This window comes from Scylla paramamosain, chromosome 31, assembly GCF_035594125.1.
Source record: "Scylla paramamosain isolate STU-SP2022 chromosome 31, ASM3559412v1, whole genome shotgun sequence".
NCBI lineage: Eukaryota > Metazoa > Arthropoda > Malacostraca > Decapoda > Portunidae > Scylla > Scylla paramamosain.
In genome coordinates, this window is record NC_087181.1 from 10,205,361 (window position 1) to 10,226,316 (window position 20,956).

The 20,956-nt window shown below is 48.1% G+C and overlaps 1 protein-coding gene and 1 long non-coding RNA gene across 2 annotated transcripts in view; one reads left to right on the forward strand and one right to left on the reverse strand.

Moving 5' to 3' along the window:
* The window catches only part of LOC135116449 (kin of IRRE-like protein 2), a 62,592-nt gene extending 59,831 nt beyond the window's left edge, over positions 1-2,761 (reverse strand). Inside the window, exon 1 of the mRNA XM_064033922.1 lies at positions 2,222-2,761. The gene's annotated coding sequence lies outside the window, so the exon portion shown is untranslated. The remainder of the gene's footprint in view (positions 1-2,221) is intronic.
* The window catches only part of LOC135116456 (uncharacterized), a 239,226-nt gene that overhangs the window by 157,724 nt on the left and 60,546 nt on the right, over positions 1-20,956 (forward strand). The window lies entirely within an intron of this gene.

Consider the following 20,956-nt stretch of genomic DNA (forward strand, 5'->3'; position numbering starts at 1 on the left):
GTAACTGGCTTTGTTATTTGATCTCTCTCTCTCTCTCTCTCTCTCTCTCTCTCTCTCTCTCTCTCTCTCTCTCTCTCTCTCTCTCTCTCTCTCTCTCTCTCTCTCTTTCTCTCTCTTTCTCTCTCTGTCTCGGAATTCAACTTATCCCAAACACCTTCGCAATGACAAAAACGTCTGGCTGTTCTTTGGTCTTTCTTTGTGTTCTTTTGCGCTCCTTCTTTCTCCCAGCTCACGTCTTCCTTTGTTTGCTTCTTGTACATACTTGTGAGGTTCCTTGGCTGAGAGGCCGAGTTCATTTTTATCTCTTTGTTTGATCGCGTAATGGAGGAAGCGAAGTCTTGTGTCCTCTCGTCAGGGGAAGGGGGGGGAGCACGAGAACAAGTTAGAGAGAGAGAGTGAGAGAGAGAGAGAAAGAGAAAGAGAGATAGAGAGAAAGGGAGAAGGAGAGGAAGTAATTAATATCGAAAAGAACGCGAGGTTAGGAAAAGAAAGGGAGAAAAAGCAGAAGGAATAAAAAAAAATGAAGACTATACGCAAGGGAAATGGACAAGAGGAGAGAAGAGGAAGAAGGGAGAGAAGGGAAGGAAATACCAGAGAGACCGAACTTGGATTAATGTGACCTAGGGAGAGGGAGAGAGAGAGAGAGAGAGAGAGAGAGAGAGAGAGAGAGAGAGAGAGAGAGAGAGAGAGAGAGAGAGAGAGAGAGAGAGAGAGAGAGAGAGAGAGGGGTGAGGACCTCAAGGATTCGTCTATATTGAAGGAAATGGAGAGAGAATAGGAAAGGGGCAGGGTGTAGGAATCTAAGAGAGAGAGAGAGAGAGAGAGAGAGAGAGAGAGAGAGAGAGAGAGAGAGAGAGAGAGAGAGAGAGAGAGAGAGAGAGAGAGAGAGAGAGGAATCTTTTAGTATCCTACATCTTTTGCTTTAGAATTAGGAACTCCAGCTTATCACAAAGAACCTCGTAAGGATTAACACACGTCTCAGTTTGTCTTTCCTTTGTGTTCCTTTGTATCCCCATGAGAGCAAGAGAAAGAAAGAGAGGGAGAGGAAGAGAATCAGAGAATCCACTTTAGTCTCTTATGTGATGGAGGGACAAGTACATAATTTCCAAGGGTTAAAGAAACATGTCCTGAGTGCCTTGTGCTCCTCGGATTCCTGGCGAGGTCGAGATACTTCTGAGAGGAGGAGCTTGTGAGGCTGCAGGGGTTACTCTTAAGAAACTGAAGCCGCGCAGGGGACCCAGGCACGGCGGGAATGTTTAGCAAGGGATTCGTGGGTAATTGTGTCACGCTTTTTGTGAGGGACCTTGGGAATGGTAATGCGTTTGTCGTGTTTTGTTGCTTGATGGGAGAGATACGGGGACGTGGATGCTGGAGGGGAACTCAACCATTGCATAAAACAAGATTCGTCTGGAATGTTTTGGAGGTTCCGTGTTAAAATAGCCTTTGACTCTCTCTCTCTCTCTCTCTCTCTCTCTCTCTCTCTCTCTCTCTCTCTCTCTCTCTCTCTCTCTCTCTCTCTCTCTCTCTCTCTCTCTCTCTCTCTCTCTCTCTCTCTGTGGTACTCTTTTCCGTCATGAATCGTTACTGTGTCAGCGGCGAGGTGAAAAAAATTATTATCATCTCCCAGTGTGCTGAGTGACTGAAGGCATGATAGCAACATTCGTCCATTTCCGTGGTGGAATGGCAGGGCGCGAGGGAGTAGTGTTGCTTGCTGCACTTATTCTCACATCATGTCTCAAAAATAGACTTGACATTACATTGCAATGAAAAATTCCGAGGCCAGATTATTAAAGGTACTACAATATAGTGATTGGCGGGACGTGTATTTTAGTGTGGCTTTCATGCAATATATATTGTGGTCCAATTTTTGTAAGTGTATGATGCTTCAACTTTCCGGAGTCTGGGGCTCAGGTGGCCTTCAACCCCCTCCCGCAGGACTAGTACTCTGGTCAGTACATCTTTAACAAATGATACAAAATACAGGTAACCTTTGGACGCGCCGGTCACCCCTCAGATTCGATATTTAAAGTTTACCTCGCTCAGTTATCTGGTAAATTTACTTTACTTCCTCAGGTGTCAGCTGTCAGCTCTCCCACAACAGATCTGAGCAGCGCCTCATTACGATATCACCGCCTGTCACCTCCCGCCTTCTCACCTTCTCCCATCAGTGACTGTACAGCTCAGGCGCGGCTCTCCAGAAAGTATGTCAGTGTGCACTTACGTTTTAACTTGTAGGAGGCGGCGGCGGTGGAGACGAGGGCGAGGAGCACCACGGCCACCTTGGCGAGCCACTGGGTGGTGTTGGCGGCGGCGGGGATGGTGGTGGTGGTGGTGGTGGTAGTAGTGCCGCAGCCGCCCGGCGTGAGGGCGAGGAGGCAGGTGGTGGGGAGGCGGATGGTGGGGGCGCCGCCGCCAACCGGACCACTCCAGCCGCCTCGCCACACTCTCCCGGCACTCACTTCCTCCACCTGACTCTTTTCTCTCCTCGCACTCCCCTGATTTCCATTCGGAGTAGTTCTTCGGGGCGGGGAGGGAGTAGCCGGCGCCGCGCCACCGCCCGCGGGGGACACAGGTTGGCGAGGCGTGGTGGTGGTGGAACGGTGGGGCACTTCGTCACGGGCAGGGAGGGGCGCGCCGGGCGGGGGTGGGTGAAGGGGTGGGTGCGGCCACAGGGGCTGGGGGAATGGGGTCAGCGTAGTAGGGGCGGGAAGGGGGAAGGGGGGACAAGCAAAGGATGCGTTAGATCGTACCCACACTCGCGCTCACCCGGGCTAGGGGAGGGCGCCGCAGTGAGCCTGGGCGTCTCCCCTGTGTACTTCTTGTACTCCAGGCGGTGCCCTGAGGGCACCTGGTGGGCGTCCGGCACACGCACACAACACCGGCACGCAGGTGCACGCCTGCCACTCACCTCCCGCCAGAGGGAAGGGGCGGCCCTGCCTCCCACGTCAGCGAGCGCCTCACCGCCTGGCGCGGCATGCCGCCCTCCTACGGGATGGCGGGGCCCAGGCTCTTTTGCGAGGCGTGGTGGAGGTGGTGGTGGTGGTGGTGCTGCTGCTGCCGCTGCGAGGTGCAACATGAAGGTTCACTCTCAAGGTCATAGCCTGCTGGGTCATTGTAATAACAACACACTTCTCATCGTCACCTCAAGACATCTTTCCTCATCCACACAATCAAGAGATAAAGCTTTATATTTCCTTGAAAGCGGGTTATGTGTTATCTGTGTGCCGCCTTTTAGACACCTGACGCGTCACTCATGTCACGCTTGCTTCTCCTCAGGCACCTGGCGGGCTGGCGGGCTGGCGGCGCTGTGAGGGAGAGCCGAGGTCATGCGCTGTCTGCTCACACCTGCCAAGAAGAAAACACAACATGAGAAGAAGGAAAGCAGACTTAATACTCGGCTAACAAGCAATCTTAAAAGTGTATACGGGAAATAAATCCCACGTGGAAGGATGCGAGTATTGGACGTGGGCTGAGGCACAGAGATTGAGACAGCGCAACAAATAGACATTCGAGATATAACGTGTGATAGGAGGGGAAGGAGGAAAGTATGCGAGGAATATATTACAGCGCCAAGAAGGGAGAGTGGAAACTATTTATTGGGCGTGCCAGGAAAGGCGGAGGAGGCGGAAGCTGAGGCGGAGGAGAAGGTAGTGGTCGTGGTTTTGATGGAGGAAAAAAAAACTAGTGAAGGAGAAGACCTAGGAAGGTATGAAGAAGGAACAAGAGAGGGACGAAAGAGAGAAAAAAAACCGAAAGGTTGGAAAAATAGGAGAGAAGTGAAAGGAGAGATTCAGGCATTGGAGGAGGAAGAGAAAGAAGAGAAACGGGAACAAGAGAAGTGATGAGGAAAAGAATAATGACAGGAAGACAAGAATTAGATGATGAAAGAGGAAAGCAAGAGAGAATTAGAGAAAGGATTATAAGAAAGAGGAAAGAAAAGAAAATTAGTGAGCAAAGTGGATGAGAAATAAGTTATAAGTAGAGGAACAAGAAGAGGAGAAGAAGGAAGAGGACGGAATTGAGAAGGGCGTTGGAGGTTGGAATCGTGAATCAGGAAATCAATCGGGAATCGGAATGTCAGAAATTAGAACGACATTTGACCCAGAGACTCCTGGAGGAGGAAGGGTAACTTTAAGTGAGAGAGAGAGAGAGAGAGAGAGAGAGAGAGAGAGAGAGAGAGAGAGAGAGAGAGAGAGAGAGAAGGAGAGAGAGTCATTGTCCAGGTTCTTCTCTTCCTACTCGTGTCGTCGGCGTCATCCTCCTACTTTTTTCGCTCCTCCTCCTCCTCCTCCTCCTCCTCCTCCTCCTCCTCCTCCTCCTCCTCCTCCTCCTCTTTCGTTACGCTCCAGCACCTTTCTCCTTCCCCTCGCCATTGCCCTCGCACTTGTCACCTCCTCCTCCTCCTCCTCCTCCTCCATATCTCTAGTGTAACTTTTGACATCTCTGTCACGCTTCGCTCCCCTTCTGTCGACGTTTTGACACTGTTTAATTGGATTTCTTGAGTGTGGGTACGGGAGGAGGAGGAGGAGGAGGAGGTGGAGAGAGGGGAAGGAGGTCGGTGGTAAAGTACTGGAGTAATGGAGTAGTGGAGTGGTGGTGGTGATGGTGGTGATGGTGGTGGTGGTGGTGGTGGTAATTGGCGTGGTGTTTTTTGTTCCCTTTCATTTCTTCATAATTGCCACCTTGGACTTGCACGAGAGCGAAGTGTCGCGTGGTTTATGAGTGTAGGTACAGGTGTACGTGTGGTGCTTCTTGTCTTGTAGTTTATATGTACTAGTTACGTGTTTGGGTCCATTTGTCCCAGTGTGGGGAAGAGGAGGAGGAGGAGAAGGAGGAGGAGGGAGCATTGACAGGGAATAGGTAGGAAATGAAAAGGAGGAGGAGAAAGTGAAAGAGAACGATAAGAGGAGGAGAGTGAGAATGATAAGAAGTACGAGGAAGAGAAGGAAGAGGAAGAGAGGGAAAATGATAAGGAGGAGGAGGACAGCAAGATGACGGGAGATAGAAATCAGTCGATACGTAGCGTGGAGTGACCTGCGGTGGTGGTGGTGGTGGTGGCGGTGGTGGTAGTGGTACTGGTGCTGTAGGTGTGGTGTGGTGCTAGATACACCAGCACACTTGTCTCTCCATCACCAATACCTTTACCTCTCCTAACATTGGAGTTACATTACCAACATTAAAGCAACAGTTAATTTCTTAGTATAAAGTGTACGTGCCGCATATTCTTCACTTAAAAATATAGTCATAATTCCTATTAAGAAGCGTACATGTATTGCTTTTAATTAAAAACACATACCAATTCTCTACTCGTATAAAAAAAAAGTAAGTTTCAGGAATTAAAGTAACGTAGCATGATAATGGAAATACACACACACACACACACACACACACACACACACACACACACACACACACACACACACACACACACACACACACACACACACACACACACACACACACACACACACACACACACACACACACACACACACACACACCGTCTTGACCTCATACGGGCAGGACGTGTGACCTTGGCGCTCTCGAGCAGCCTCGGCCAACTTGTTGGCCTTCCCCGCCCCCTAGTGATAGTGACCTCAGTTTGTTTTGTTTTTTTACTTTTCTGTTTTCAACTTTTAGCGTTTAGTTTGAGGCTCGATCTGGTGGGATTGTTGTTTTTGTGAACACTTACAGCTACAGCTAGAGAGTGTGCAGAAAAGGGCGTGCAGGGTCATCCTTGGCCCTGCATACACCACCTATGAAGAAGCCCTGACCACCCTGAGTCTGTCCAGAATATCCACCAGGCACCGAGAGGCTCTGGAGAAGTTTGGGAAGGGACTACTGCATCATCCGCGTCTCAGAGACATGCTGCCGCCCGACGCGCCTCGCCCTGTCCGTGCCACCAGACACCACAACAAAATAACGCCCCTGAAGGCGCCGCGCACGGACCGGTACAGACTCAGTGCGATTCCCACCATGGTGCGAGCCATCAATCGATAGTATTTCCCTCCTAGATTAGTCTTACCGTTAGGATTAATGTTAAGTTTTTCCCCATCCCCTATGTACATTTTCAGTTTGTCAACTGCCTAAATAATAAACCGTTTATTATTATTATTATTATTATTATTACACACACACACACACACACACACACACACACACACACACACACACACACAACTTATTTTCTCTTCATGAACAAAAAAAAGGCAAGTATCAATATTTGTATTACTAATAAAAATCTCCCTTGATGACATGTTACACAAAGCCGCGCGTCTCTGTCCTTCCCAGTACAAGCTGTGGGAGAAATAAGCGAATTACATTTTCCGCATCGAAAAGATCGGAACGTGCCGGTTTCAGTTGTCAAAGTAAGATTATTCTTTTATGTCTCTTCAAATTGTGTCACAGCGGCGTATCTTTTCCGCCCCCAGCAGTGGAAGTATTTAAGCAAAACTTGTGTCTCTTACTTTAAAAAACAAAAACAATACTGCAGCTGTAGTTTAAAATATTCTCTTTTTTTTTTTTTTTTCATAATGATGTTCTGGAAAAAGTGTTACAGCGGCGTGTGTCTGTCTCTCCCAGCATTGTTATTGGAAGCATTTAAGTGAGACTCACATTTCCGACTCCGAAGGAAATTATGAAAAAAAAAAATTGTAGGTTAAAACATTTGCACTTTTTCCATAATGATGTTCTAGGAAAAAAGTATTAAAGCAGCGTGTCTTTCCCTCCTCGAGTTTTCTCACTGGAAGCCTTTAAGCGAAAGTAATATTGCCGACCTGAAGGAAAATGATGGAAAAGTCCCGTTGTAGGTTAAAATATTTACACTCGTGGGAAAAGTAATAAGTGCGGGCGGCGCGGCATCTCGTAGGCGACACGCAGAGTTCCACTGGTCGCCTCCACATCGGCAAGACTTCACATAACTCACATTTACACAAACTTTTTAATGCTGCTTTATTTGCTCGGAATTAGACGGCCAAGTTTTCTCATAAACAAATGTAAAAGTTTACCTCATTCAAGTTTAACATAAGTTACTCGTACGTACATGCCTCAGCAGGACGTGAAACTTGGCCTTGTTAATGTTGAGCTGGCACGGTCATGAGAGAGAGAGAGAGAGAGAGAGAGAGAGAGAGAGAGAGAGAGAGAGAGAGAGAGAGAGAGAGAGAGAGAGAGAGAGAGAGAGAGAGAGAGAGAGAGAGAGAGAGAGAGAGAGAGAGAGAGAGAGAGAGAGAGAGAGAGAGAGAGAGAGAGAGAGAGAGAGAGAGAGAGAGAGAGAGAGAGAGAGAGAGAGAGAGAGAGAGAGAGAGAGAGAGAGAGAGAGAGAGAGAGAGAGAGAGAGAGAGAGAGAGAGAGAGAGAGAGAGAGAGAGAGAGAGAGAGAGAGAGAGAGAGAGAGAGAGAGAGAGAGAGAGAGAGAGAGAGAGAGAGAGAGAGAGAGAGAGAGAGAGAGAGAGAGAGAGAGAGAGAGAGAGAGAGAGAGAGAGAGAGAGAGAGAGAGAGAGAGAGAGAGAGAGAGAGAGAGAGAGAGAGAGAGTCTGTAATAAGTGGCCGCGCAGTATCCGCCGTCGACGCCTCCTTCAGCATCAGTCTTTCCCTTCAGGAGGAAACACAGGGAGGAAGATGGAAAGGCCTCGTTCATATCCTAGATCCTTCCTTCTATCTCCTCCTCCCTACTCTTCCTCCTCATCCTCCTCCTCCTCCTCCACCTCCTTCTCCTCCTGTTACCGCCCCATCCAGTTCCTGTCGTTTGCATGCATCCACTATTTTTCTTATTCTCTATTTCTTCCGTACTATTCTTTCTTTTATGTTTCCCGTTTCTCTCTCTCTCTCTCTCTCTCTCTCTCTCTCTCTCTCTCTCTCTCTCTCTCTCTCTCTCTCTCTCTCTCTCTCTCTCTCTCTCTCTTAGTTATGAAGAAAAAGAAAACGCCAAGGAAAACATGTACAAATTGCGAAGAACAATAAAAAAAGAAAGAAAAGAAAAGGGTCACTCTTCTGAGTTATCACAGTTGTTCAGATGGGCGAGTGCAAACTATAAATATATTTTTCAAAAGTAATTTTTGACCTTTGAACTTCTCGCCTTAACTTTCCTGCGAGATCTACACAGTCGCCGTGTATTGATTTATTGCTTTATATTTACCTATTCATATTTTTTTCTCCCCTGGCTAACAGCTTTCCCCTCCCTGTCACTCTATGGCTGGCAAAGGAAGGAAGCACCAATTAAATACTTTCCTAGGGCTGAGAGAGGCGGGTCTTTTCGTGTTCTATTTTTTCTCTCTCTTGTCGGTATTTGCTAAAAGTCTCCCTCCGTCAGGTAGTTTTGTAGAGCAGAGGGAGATTGATTCAAACTGACGAGGCTGGAGATGCATTTCAGGCAGCGCTCTCTCGTCTTTCGTTTCTCTTGTGTCTATTCTCCCTGTCTGTAGATCTTCGTCCTCCTACTCCTGCTCCTCCTCCTTCTATCTGTGTGAGATTTAGCGAGGCGTGGAGTATACAGCAGAAAGAAGAGGGAACGAAGAATACATACAGACACACAGGCAGGCAGAACTAAATCTGGATAATTGTTGAGCTATAACGAGAATATCCGCTTGGATATTTGTAATCGTATTAGCGTTCTGGTAAACTAGGAGGAGGAGGTGGAGGAGGAGGGGGAGGATGAGGAGGAGAAGGAGGAGGAGGAGTATTAGGAGTATTAGGAGGAGGAAGAGGAGGAGGAAATACAAGGGAATACAAAGGAAGTCCAAAGAGCAACATACCTTGAGGTCTTTACTAGGCTGTTGGGTAACTATTCTACTCTAGCTATTAGTGGGAGAACCAGGATAGAACAGGAGAAGGAGAAAAAGGTGGAGAAGGAGGAAAAAAAGGTGGAGGAGGAGGAGGAGGAGGAGGAGGAGGAGGAGGAGGAGGAGGAGGAGGAGGAGGAGGAGAAGAAGAAAAAGCTGGAGGAGGTGTATGAGGAGGAGGTTGCAGTTCGCCCCTTCTTCAGGAGATTGAGGTTGAGACACCAGCAATTAGCTCTCGCTTGTAATTTCCTCCTGGGCAGACTGATGAAGGGATAAGCCGAGCGTGGACGACGAAAATAAAGGTGCGCTTGTCTCCCCTCCTTGAACACGGACGTCCGGTCTGTGTGTGTGTGTGTGTGTGTGAGAGAGAGAGAGAGAGAGAGAGAGAGAGAGAGAGAGAGAGAGAGAGAGAGAGAGAGAGAGGGATAGAGGTAACAATAAATACAGGCAGCCTGGCATTATGGGACACACTTAGGCCAAGCATTGAGAGCGGGCCCGCTAATTCAAGCTGTAAAGACTGGCGGCATTATCCCTTCAGGCTCTCGTAAGGGACGGCTCGACCTGGCGCGCCGAGAAAAGGGACACGGGGACGTAATTTGGCCATCAAGCTCGCGAAATACCTGGCGCACCTCTTGTTACATCGACGCCGCCGCCACTCAGCCCAGGCCCCGCAGACCTCGTGCCCTTGTAGCCTTGTGTAATAACCGCCCACTAGGTAATGACGAAACGCCGCCGCCTCCGCCTCCTCAGGCCTCAGACTTATACCCTTCATACTCCGCCTGCCGCTGCCATCCCCTGTGTGTGTGTGTGTGTGTGTGTGTGTGTGTGTGTGTGTGTGTGTGTGTGTGTGTGTGTGTGTGTGTGTGTGTGTGGAAGGTATTCAGCGCACACAAGCATACACGAACGCATACACAGACGCATAAACCTGTTTTATTACTTTCTTCTTGTCTGCTCCCTGTGATGTAAAATACGCGCACGCATGAACCTACACATGTACACAAGCGCGTACACACACACACACACACACACACACACACACACACACACACACACACACACACACACACACACACACACACACACACACACACACACACACACACACACACTCGTGTGCGCAAGAGCCTTCTTACATACAAGCCGTTCACCTCTTCTCGTGTGCATATTCTGCAAGATATGACTCATACATATATGGACGTGTGTGTGTGTGTGTGTGTGTGTGTGTGTGTGTGTGTGTGTGTGTATCTTAGAGTATGCATTATCCCCCTTCCTCTTGTCATGTATACTTTAGGACGCGTTACAAGCTTCCTGACAAAGTGCTAGAGTATCCTACCCATCCTTAAAGCTCCTTCCATCCCTTACTCCCTCCATCCTTCCTTCCTGCACGAGCTTTTATTTTTCCTCCTTCCCTCCGTGATTCTCTCATCCATTATATCCCTTCTGCCTTGCTTGCTTCCTTCACTACTTCCTTCTCTCCCTTCCTTGCCATGCTTCATCCCTCCATCGCAGGATTAAATTTCTTTCCTCTCCTCCTTCTCCTTCTCTTATTTTCCTCCTCCTCCTCCTCCTCCTCCTCTTCCTCCAGTCAATATCAGAGGTTGACTTAGAAGAGGAAGATGCCACTTTCATTAGACGCAAGTGAAGTTGTGGCGCGCCGTTAATCCCTCGACCTTTTTGCAGAGAGAGAGAGAGAGAGAGAGAGAGAGAGAGAGAGAGAGAGAGAGAGAGAGAGAGAGAGAGAGAGGGGGGGGGGAAAGGGAGAAGATGAGGGCTTTGGAAGAGCCAGTTAGTTGCGTGTGTGTGTGTGTGTGTGTGTGTATGTGTGTGTGTGTGTGTGTGTGTGTGTGTGCGTGAGTGTGTGCGTGAGTGTGAGTATAGCTGGATATCACAATAGCATATTTTTCCAGGAACAAAATATTCCCCATGGTTGCAATTCTGTCCTTCCCTTTTTCCCTTAACAAGATCAGGAGAAGACACGAGATATTCACCATTTTTTTTCTCTCTCTCACAACTAAATTTGGATGTGGCAGGATATCAATGTTGAGTAATATATATATTTTTTCCCTCCACGAGCGAGGGTTGGGAGAATGCAATTTATTTAACGTCAGGAAGAGGTAGGTGGGTGGGGGCGGGGGAGATAGGAAGGGAGAGAGAGAGAGAGAGAGAGAGAGAGAGAGAGAGAGAGGGAGGGAGGGAGGGAGGGAGGGAGAGAGAGAGAAAGAGGGAGGGAGAGAGAGGAAAAAAGGAAGGGAGGAAGGTTGGAAGGAAAAGACTGAAAGAAAAGATAAAACATGATATATAAAATAACGAATAAAGAAAAGGAATGAAATGATAAGAGAGGAATCGGAGAGAGAGAGAGAGAGAGAGAGAGAGAGAGAGAGAGAGAGAGAGAGAGAGAGAGAGAGAGAGAGAGAGGATTCGGTGCTAACATTCGCTCAATCGATAGCGGCGCCGTAAGAATTTAATCGGACATTGGCGCCGGTGAATCGTAAGCACCGGGATGTTTAATGCGCCAGAGAGAGAGAGAGAGAGAGAGAGAGAGAGAGAGAGAGAGAGAGAGAGAGAGAGAGAGAGAGAGAGAGAGGAAGAGGCTGGAATGGGGGGAGGCAGACACACAGACAGTCAGACATGATAGAAAAATACTAGACATTTACTCAGTTAAAGATGTGGAGGACATGTCTTCTTTCTCAGCGGACGAAAGAGGGAGGGAGGGAGGGAAGGAGGGAGAGAAGGAGAGAGGAAAGGAGGGAAGGAAGGAGGGAGAAAAGGAGGGAAGGTGCAATTACATGACCTCAAGAAGAAGTAAGAAAAAGGAGAAAGAAAAGAAAGTAAGAGAGAAAAGTGTGGGTTTGCTCTCATCCCAAGAGTGCGTGGAAGCAGGAGTGGGAGAGAGGGAGAGAGAGAGAGGGAGAGGGCTGTCACCCTCCCCCTGGCATAACACGGATAAAGGGTTCCCTCTCCCTCAGGTTTTCTCTCACCACAGGAAGTGAGGGAGAGAGTGAGGGAAAAAACAATCTTTCTTGGAGGTAGAGAGAAATGAAGGGAGGAAAGTAGGGAGGGAATAGAGGAAACTGCACGAGAAATAGTGAGGGAGAGAGAGAAGAGATGGGGGAAGAGTACTGCTTATCTGGAGGGAGGGAGAAATGGAGAGACGAGAGGAGAGAACTTTCTATCTAGAGGGAGAGATGTAGGGAAAGAGAAATGGATGGAGGTATAGAGAAGTGGAGGGAGAAATGGGTGAAGAGTAGAGGAAGAAATGGAGAGAAGTAGAGAGGAGTGAAGGGAGAAATATACTCTGGCATGGAAGGCCGGAAAGAGGAATGGATGGAGGCATGAAGAAGTGAAGGAAGAAGTGGAGGGATGGAGGGAAGGAGGGGAGGAAGCGGACCTGTTAGACCAAGTAATGGCGGAGGGACCTAATTAACATTACTTTGCATGGGACGACTTTTAAAATTTTTCCCCAAGACTCGATTGTTGGTTCAGCGCGGGTTAAGGATAATGATGATGAAGAGGGAGAGGACGCAAGGGAAAATAAACGAGTTGGAGAACGAGGACGAAGTGGAGGAGGAGGAGAAAGAGGAGAAGGAGAAGGAGGAGGAGGAGGAGGAGGAGGAGGAGGAGGAGGAGGAGGAGGAGGAGGAATTATAGTAATAGTATGCCTCGTTTTTGTGGGTTGGAGAAGGAGGAGGAGGATTGATGGTTTGTGTCACGCTGTTTATTATGTACCTTGTGATACCCTGTCGTAGAGAGAGAGAGAGAGAGAGAGAGAGAGAGAGAGAGAGAGAGAGAGAGAGAGAGAGAGAGAGAGAGAGAGAGAGAGAGAGAGAGAGAGAGAGAGAGAGAGAGAGAGAGAGAGAGAGAGAGAGAGAGAGAGAGAGAGAGAGAGAGAGAGAGAGAGAGAGAGAGAGAGAGAGAGAGAGAGAGAGAGAGAGAGAGAGAGAGAGAGAGAGAGAGAGAGAGAGAGAGAGAGAGAGAGAGAGAGAGAGAGAGAGAGAGAGAGAGAGAGAGAGAGAGAGAGAGAGAGAGAGAGAGAGAGAGAGAGAGAGAGAGAGAGAGAGAGAGAGAGAGAGAGAGAGAGAGAGAGAGATAATGCGTGTGTGTCTTCTAAAACTACATTACATTTTCATCAGGCCATTTTATGATGGAATGATGTAGCGCCTTTCTCTCCCCTGTACCTGCTTAAGCAACCACTGTGTATATGCTGCACCATTGATTAGCACACGTTAATGCAGACCATAAGCGCTGAGAAGCTTAACAAATCATGGGTAGCGAGGTGGACACGTGCCTCACCCAGTTCGATTCCTGGTGAGCGGCTTGACATGGCGTGGGTGTAATCCATTATTAGCTGCGGTGTCCCCCGGCATAGCTTTTCGTGAGCTTGGAGAGGCGGGAAACTTAGGGTGTCCGTACTCAAGTCTGTACCTGGTCCACGGCGGCAGGAAATGCACACACAGCGAACTTTATAGCCGATGGGCGCGCTGACAGGAGCAAATAAAGAGGAGCCACAAGTCAATGGCACAGGTCGTGAGGCATCCCGCAGCCTTGACCTCCGTGGGCAGTCTGGCGTGCACAGTAATACATGGGGCAGTGAGCGGCGAGGGACACACGTCTTGGCTCTGTTCATTGTTGGTCCTCCTCGTCTTTACCAACTCGGCCTCGTCATCGCAAGGGACGAGACCCGCGAATGGTCGTTGGGTCCATTTTCCGGTCGGCGAAGTCCCCCGAGTGAACAGCGAAGGATCATTCGGCCGTGAATCTCTGCCTCGAATCGACTCGGCCACGTCAACACAAGACTGGAGAAAGTTCATCGAGTCTGCTACCGTCGCAACCACTGCCGCTACTCCTGCTTTTGCTGTTATATCTGCTGTCGTGCTATCGTTGCTGCTGCTGCAACTATGTCTGCTATCTTTCTGCCGCTACTGCTGCTGCTGCTATCGCTGCTATCATGCTATCGTTGCTGCTGTTGGTGCCACTACCTCTGCTATCGTCGTTATCGCTCTTGCTGTTGTATATCGCCAGCCTGAGTTAGTGGCGTCACTCCTTCACGAGACAGATGGCACGGCGCGGTCAGCCCCTTCACCACTCATCGATCCTCGCGCCCAACACGCTCACCACAGAATTATAAAACAAAAATTGGCTTTGAGAATTCCAGCCAAGTCTCGTTTCAAGATTAAAGGGTGAGGGAGTGCGCTGGGCTGTGCTACATTTTTGGCGGCGGCGTTCCGGTAAAGTCTTCATTGTCCGGCGCTCTGCTGGGCAGCGAGACAGGCTTTCCAGGGTTAGTGTGAGTGTCGTGGAGGATTTGTGAGCCTGTTAAGCCGCTGAGAGCTCGGCAGAATTACAAGACGTTGTGAATTTGAGTTTTTCCTCGTCCTGTTAGCGGCGGTGGTAATGGTGGCGGTGGTGGCGTGTTAGTGGTGATGGTGGTGGTGAAGGAGTGAAAGGCAAGTAAAGAGAAGGTCTGGTTAGCAAGAATGATAATGAAGGTGGTGAGTCAGCTAGTACTATGAAAGCACCTCGCGTCATTATGTGCAAGGTACACCGCCATTACACACACACACACACACACACACACACACACACACACACACACACACACACACACACACACACACACACAATGGGGGAGGAATCAGTGGAGAGAGTCAAGGATGATAATTTTGCTAATCTCCTTTCTGCAGCAATCTGAATATTCACGTGCCAAGGAAACGATATTACCAGTTGCGCACTTTTTTGCTTTCTATTTCTTACTCTGGAAAACAGTACTCTCTCTCTCTCTCTCTCTCTCTCTCTCTCTCTCTCTCTCTCTCTCTCTCTCTCGTGTTCTGGCAAACGTTTTCCCGACCCTGAATTACCTCCGCTAACGACGCGCCGCCTGAAAATTGTCGGTTCCTCGCCGCAGCCACAAAACTGTAAAATATTCGTCACCGATTTTTTGGCGCCAAGGAACAAAAGGTGAATGAAAGGTGCGCCGTCGTGTGTTTCCTTCTTTCCATTCTTTTTTCCCTTTCATTTTTTCTGTCTTATTTCCTCTTCATTCCGTTTCTATTCTTTTCTTTCTTGATTGCTTTTCTCCTTCCCTTGTGCCGTTTTTCTTTTCTTTCCTTTTTCTTCCTTTCGTGAGGTAGTTTCCTTTTCTCTCACACCCACTCATATTCTTTTCTCTTTCCTACCTTCTTTTCACTTTTTTTTACTTTTTTCTTTTCTTTTTAACTTAAAAGAAGGCAAAGGCAGTTAGATAAAATTCGTCTGACCTCTGACCTCCATTCCATTGCATGTGTGTGTGTGTGTGTGTGTGGGTGGGTGGATGGGTGGGCGCGTGTGCATGTTTGTGTGCGTATGTAAACTTAGATTTTTGTTACACATATAAGTTTTCATTCCTATGTACACATGGGTGATGATTGAAAGGAAATTGCCCGGGAGGAAAACTTGAGGACAAAGGGAAGGGGAAAAAGAGGAGAAGGGAAGGCCGGAGGAAGAGAAAGGAAGGGGAAGGGAGAAGGGAAGGAAGTGAAAAAGGAAAAAACAGGAAAGAGCAAAGGCGAGGTAAGGGAAAAGAACGAAGGAAAATGTAGATAAAATACTTGCCAGGCGGGGAAAGTTGCGACCGTGTGTGTCATTTTCCTCTCTCTCTCTCTCTCTCTCTCTCTCTCTCTCTCTCTCTCTCTCTCTCTCTCTCTCTCTCTCTCTCTCTCTCTCTCTCTCTCTCTCGCTCATTTTTTCGCCTTAACTTTTGTGAGCAACGCGGAAGAAACTTCATCCGTAAAAGTTTTCATCAAATGTAACTATCTTGTGGGATTACTTGGGCTTTTTTGTACGTGCGTATATGTGTGTGTGTGTGTGTGTGTGTGTGTGTGTGTGTGTGTGTGTGTGTGTGTGTGTGTGTGTGTGTGTGTGTGTGTGTGTGTGTGTGTGTGTGTTATATAAGTTTCTTACGAGTATTTTCATGTTTGCATATTTAAATGACTTTTTTACCTCATATTTCTTATTTATCATGTCTTTATTTTTATTTTAGTACTTTCCTGGTTTCATTTTTTATATTCTTTTTTGATCCTTGCTCGGCTATTTGCCTTCACGAAGTTTGGCAGTTTTTATACTTCGTTACTGAAGCTTTTATTCCTTCGGGTCTTTCTGTATATTTCAAGCCCTTCACCACCACCACCACCACCACCACCACCACCACCACCACCTCTACTACCTGTTACTACTATTGCTATTTCTACCACCACCAACACCAAACACCAGTAACTCCACCGATCTCACCACCAGCTGACACTACTACTACTACTACTACTACTACTACTACTACTACTACTATCACCACCACCACCTCAACACCAAGTATAAGTATACCACCACCACCACCACCACAGCTGCACTCAATTCCAAGCCTCACTCCATCCCCATATATTCTCCCTTGCTCTCCCTCCACAAGCCTCCCCCTCTCTCTCCCTCTGTCCCAGCTGCACCTCATCACTCCACCACCTCCGCAACAGCACTTCACCGCCTCCCATCGCCTCCACCTGTGCTCCCTCCTCCACCTGGCCCCGCTCTCCACCTGGGCTCCCAGTCTAGCCACTCCACTCGAATGGTAATTGGTAAAGTTGAAAGACTTCTTGTTGTTTTCATTAATGTGGCGTCAAGTAAGAACGTTCACTGCCTCCACACTATTTTGCGTGGGTTTACGTGCGTTTGCGTGGGTTTCGCTGCTATTTTGGGTGCGGTCCATGTAATTTTTCTAGGATTTTTTTTTTGCTATTGCGTGTGTGCAGTTCGTGTTGTTTTTTCTACAATTTTGCGTGCGTTTTGTGGGGTTTTCTTTCATTTTGCGTGCCTTTCGTACAGTTTTCTGCCATTTTGCGTGCGTTTTTTTCATTATTTAGTGTGTGTTTTGTGGGGTTTACCATTTTGCGAATGTTTTCGTAGCTTTTTTCTGTCATTTTCGCGTGCGTGTTGTGTGTGTTTTGCGAGCCTTCCAGCCTGGGTGTCCCGGTGCGAGGTGGCCTGCTCAGTATATAGATTAAATGCGGCCTGCAAAGTAAGACGTGTTAGAAATCGTTTCGCTGGAGATGAAGGACGAGGCTGCAGGACACGTGACTCAAGGAGGAGGAAGAGGAGGAGGAGGAGGCGGAGGAGGAGGAGGAGGAGGAGGAGGAGGAGGAGGAGGAGGAGGAGGACGGTGGTCTTAATCCTTCACGTCCTCCAGTATTGAGACTCTGAGCACACATCCCCCCCAATGCACACATTACCCCCTCCTCGCCTGACACACACACACACACACACACACACACACACACACACACACACACACACACACACACACACACACACACACACACACACACACACACAGCTTAAAACTTTGTCCCCAAATATCTCCAATAGAGACTTAATCCTCTGGTCTACACACACACACACACACACACACACACACACACACACACACACACACACACACACACACACACACACACACACACACACACACACACACACACACACACACACACGTACACACACACCCCTCCCCACAAAATTAGACCCAAACAGATAGAAAAGAGTGCCATTAACTGAATTATTGGGGGTAATGCTGGTAATGTTACGTCATTAAGAGCAAATAAACATCAATGAGTCCTAATGATATAATATAAAGCCAAATGACATCACTGGGTATAAAAAAAACGAGCTCGTCAGTTAAGGGAGGAGCTGACCGGCGCTTAAATCACGGCGCAGGAAGCTCTCCAATTTACCTTGATTCAATACGCCTGTGTGTAATTCACGTATTTTTTTTCCGAGAGAGAGAGAGAATTATGTGGAAAATATTCTGCCGGAAATATTTTATGATTCCAAAACCGAGAGGATCATATTCATTCTGGGCGTAATATCCCGGCGTGATTTAGGCGGTAAGTAAATGCAGGGAAGTTTAGTTAGCGGAGTACAACGAGAAGTGAGGCTCGTGTGAGGCTGCCGCTGACGGAGACCCGGAGTTATTAAGGGAGTTTTATAGGACATCTCATTATTTTCCTCATAACGTTCGCTACAGCTAATCAACGCACATTTTATTCTCATCACTCTTCACCAGGTCACAGTCTCCATGGAATCTACGGAACATAACACTTACTTCATACTTCATCATATTCACCACGTATATTAGATTAATCTCAGCACACTCACCACAAGGAACTGGGGTCACAAATCACCACTCTCCCATGTTCATCACCACGTGTCATCATCACTTTATTATCACTTTATTATTCACCAATCTCACATTCATATCACATTTACTAAACATTATTTTAACACTGAGAAACGCACATATATCTGTAAACGTTTTATTGATACGAGTATGTACAGTATCAACAAAACACACTCTCATGAATCTGTGTACGTAGAAGCGTTTAACCTTTGAGAGAAGCGTGTACTTGTATAGGCAAAGCTGCGGTTAGGAAAGGTACTCTTGGGTGGGCAGGTAAGCAGGTGTGTGGGCCAGAAAATAGGATTGTCCCACACACCTGTTGAGGAAAGGTGACGATGCTACCTGGCCGTGTGACGAGGAGGGGAGATGAGGCACCTTTGTCGAGGCTGCTTATTGGGCGAGGGGTGGAGCCAGAGAGAGAGAGAGTGAGTGAGAGGGTGGAAAGAAAGGACGGGGAGAGGAAAAATGAGGTCATCTGGAGAGAGAGAGAGAGAGAGAGAGAGAGAGAGAGAGAGAGAGAGAGAGAGAGAGAGAGAGAGAGAGAGAGAGAGAGAGAGAGAGAGAGAGAGAGAGAGAGAGAGAGAGAGAGAGAGAGAGAGAGAGAGAGAGAGATGGGAGAAAAATTTGACTGCGTACTTCAACATGTTCTCTTTGTTTGGACGCCTCACACACACACACACACACACACACACACACACACACACACACACACACACACACACACACACACACACACACACACACACACACACACACACACACACACACACATACACACACACACAAAGACACTGAATCTGTAACTCAATATTCAGAATCGCGTGTGTGCTGCTGGACGGAATGAGGCGGCCAAAGCGTGCACGTGAGCAACACAACGGCGACGAGGGGAGGACAGACAGGTGGCGGTGTTGCAGGGGAGGAGGGGAGTGATGGGGAGAGAATGGTGGTGCGCAGACAGAAACACCACGTTGAGCAGACTAATACGGCGAGACGAATTGCTGTTGTGTATTGGACTGTGCTGGCCGAGGGGGATTTGATAACAGTGTGTGTGTGTGTGTGTGTGTGTGTGTGTGTGTGTGTGTGTGTGTGTGTGTGTGTGTGTGTGTGTGTGTGTGTGTGTGTGTGTACGTGTGCGTGTGCGTAAGTGAGTGAGGCAGAAATACAATGAAACAAATAGGGAAAAAGAGAGAGAGAATAAAAAAAAAAAGGGTTTCTGGAGAACATAATCAAGTTTTCTAGTGGTTATTTTTGTCTCGGAGAAAAAAATACACACATTTGTATCTGCTTACCTCACAGTGTCTGGAGGGAGGGTTGAGGAGTGGAGGAGTGGAGGAGTGGAGGAGAGGATGGGAGGAGGTGATGGGGAGAAGGAATGGAGTGGCGACGTGGCTTGAGCGGAGTACCTGGTGAGCGGCGGCGTCCTGAAGACAAGAGTTGGTTGTTTACCGATAGGAAGGCTATGAGAGAGACGCCAGGTGGGGCTGAACGAGGCTGTCTAGACTCTAGTGGGATGCGGGCAGGACGCGGGAGAGGAGAAAAATAAAGAAAAATAATAAGAACAGCAGTAACAATTGGCTCCCAAATTGAGTGGTAGATGAATGGAACAGACTGAGTAATCAAGTTGTTAGTGCCGAGCCATTAGAGAGCTTTAAAAGAAAATTAGGCGAATTTATGGATGGGGATGATAGGTGGAAATAGGTGGGTATGTTTTACGAGTATACAGAGACTCCCACCACGTGTAGACCTCTCGGATCTCTGCAGCTTCCATTATTTTTTATATCCTTAACAACAGGATGACCCCCCGTCCCCCCCAAAAAAAAAAAAAAACAAGGAGATGAAGCAAAAACGAGGAAGAGGAGAAGGAGGACGAGAAGAAGGGAGAGAAGCAGGCGGGAATACATAGCAGCCACCACTGCAAACTCCCATTTTTATGTAATCAGATTATACGACGAGGAAACGAGGTGGTTTATTGAGGTAAATCGTCCCATGTATTGCGTTCCCTTTCTCCCTCCCTGTGTGATCCCAGCCGGACCCAACACTGCCCCCAGAACCACACTCTTCTCACCCACATCCCCCGCCGACCCACACTGCCTTCAGCCCTTCCCTCCTATCACCCACATCCCGCCGCCCCCACACTGCCCCTGGTCCCTCCTCTCCGCCACATCCGCAGTATTAACCCAGAATTGCCGGAGGTAATTTGGTGTGCTGGCGATATCATGGCGATGTGCCGCGCTACTCTTACCCTCAAAGCCATTGTCATGGTCAAGATGCGTTGAAATATTCTTGTGTTCTTGTAGTAAATCCAGCTTCATGTTTCCTGGCCATGTTGTCAAGTCAGGCGATGCGTCCTTGAGACCGAACAAAATGGAAAGACAAGACCGAGGAACGAAAAACCACGTCGAAAAGAAATGGGAAACAGGAATAGTGGACGTGGGTGAGTGGAGGAAAAGTTATGAGATATCCTCGTCTTGTTGTGCGGAGTTGTGTAGCCTGTGAGTAAGGACGATAACAGTGGCCAGGATTACCAGGGAGATCAAACAGTAGGAAATCCTGATGTCCTTTCTGGGCTGTTTAATTGGACTGCTCCATCACTAACAGAAAAACCTGCTGATACAAAAGTGATGATGACAGACGCCGATGAAGATTAGTTACATAAGAGTAGTAAGATGGTCGCCACGCCTCAGGATCTTCCCCAAAGGGCGTCCATCTTTCCCTGCGAGGACAGCGGAGCCTTATTGATGGCAGGCCAGTGTCAGCCCCGCGGACAAAGCCTCTTACTCCCTCAGTCGCAAGTTGTGAGTCTTCCATCCCATCTTCAGTGACCGAATTACAAGGCTTAAGCCCCTGCCGCTCCCCTCAGCCTGACGGATCCCTAAAGCCTGGCCTTGACACGCCGAGAGGGATCCTGTTGTTGCTGTTGTTGTTGTTGTTGTTGTTGTTGTTGTTGTTGTTGTTGTTGTTGTTGTTGTTGTTGTTGTTGTAGT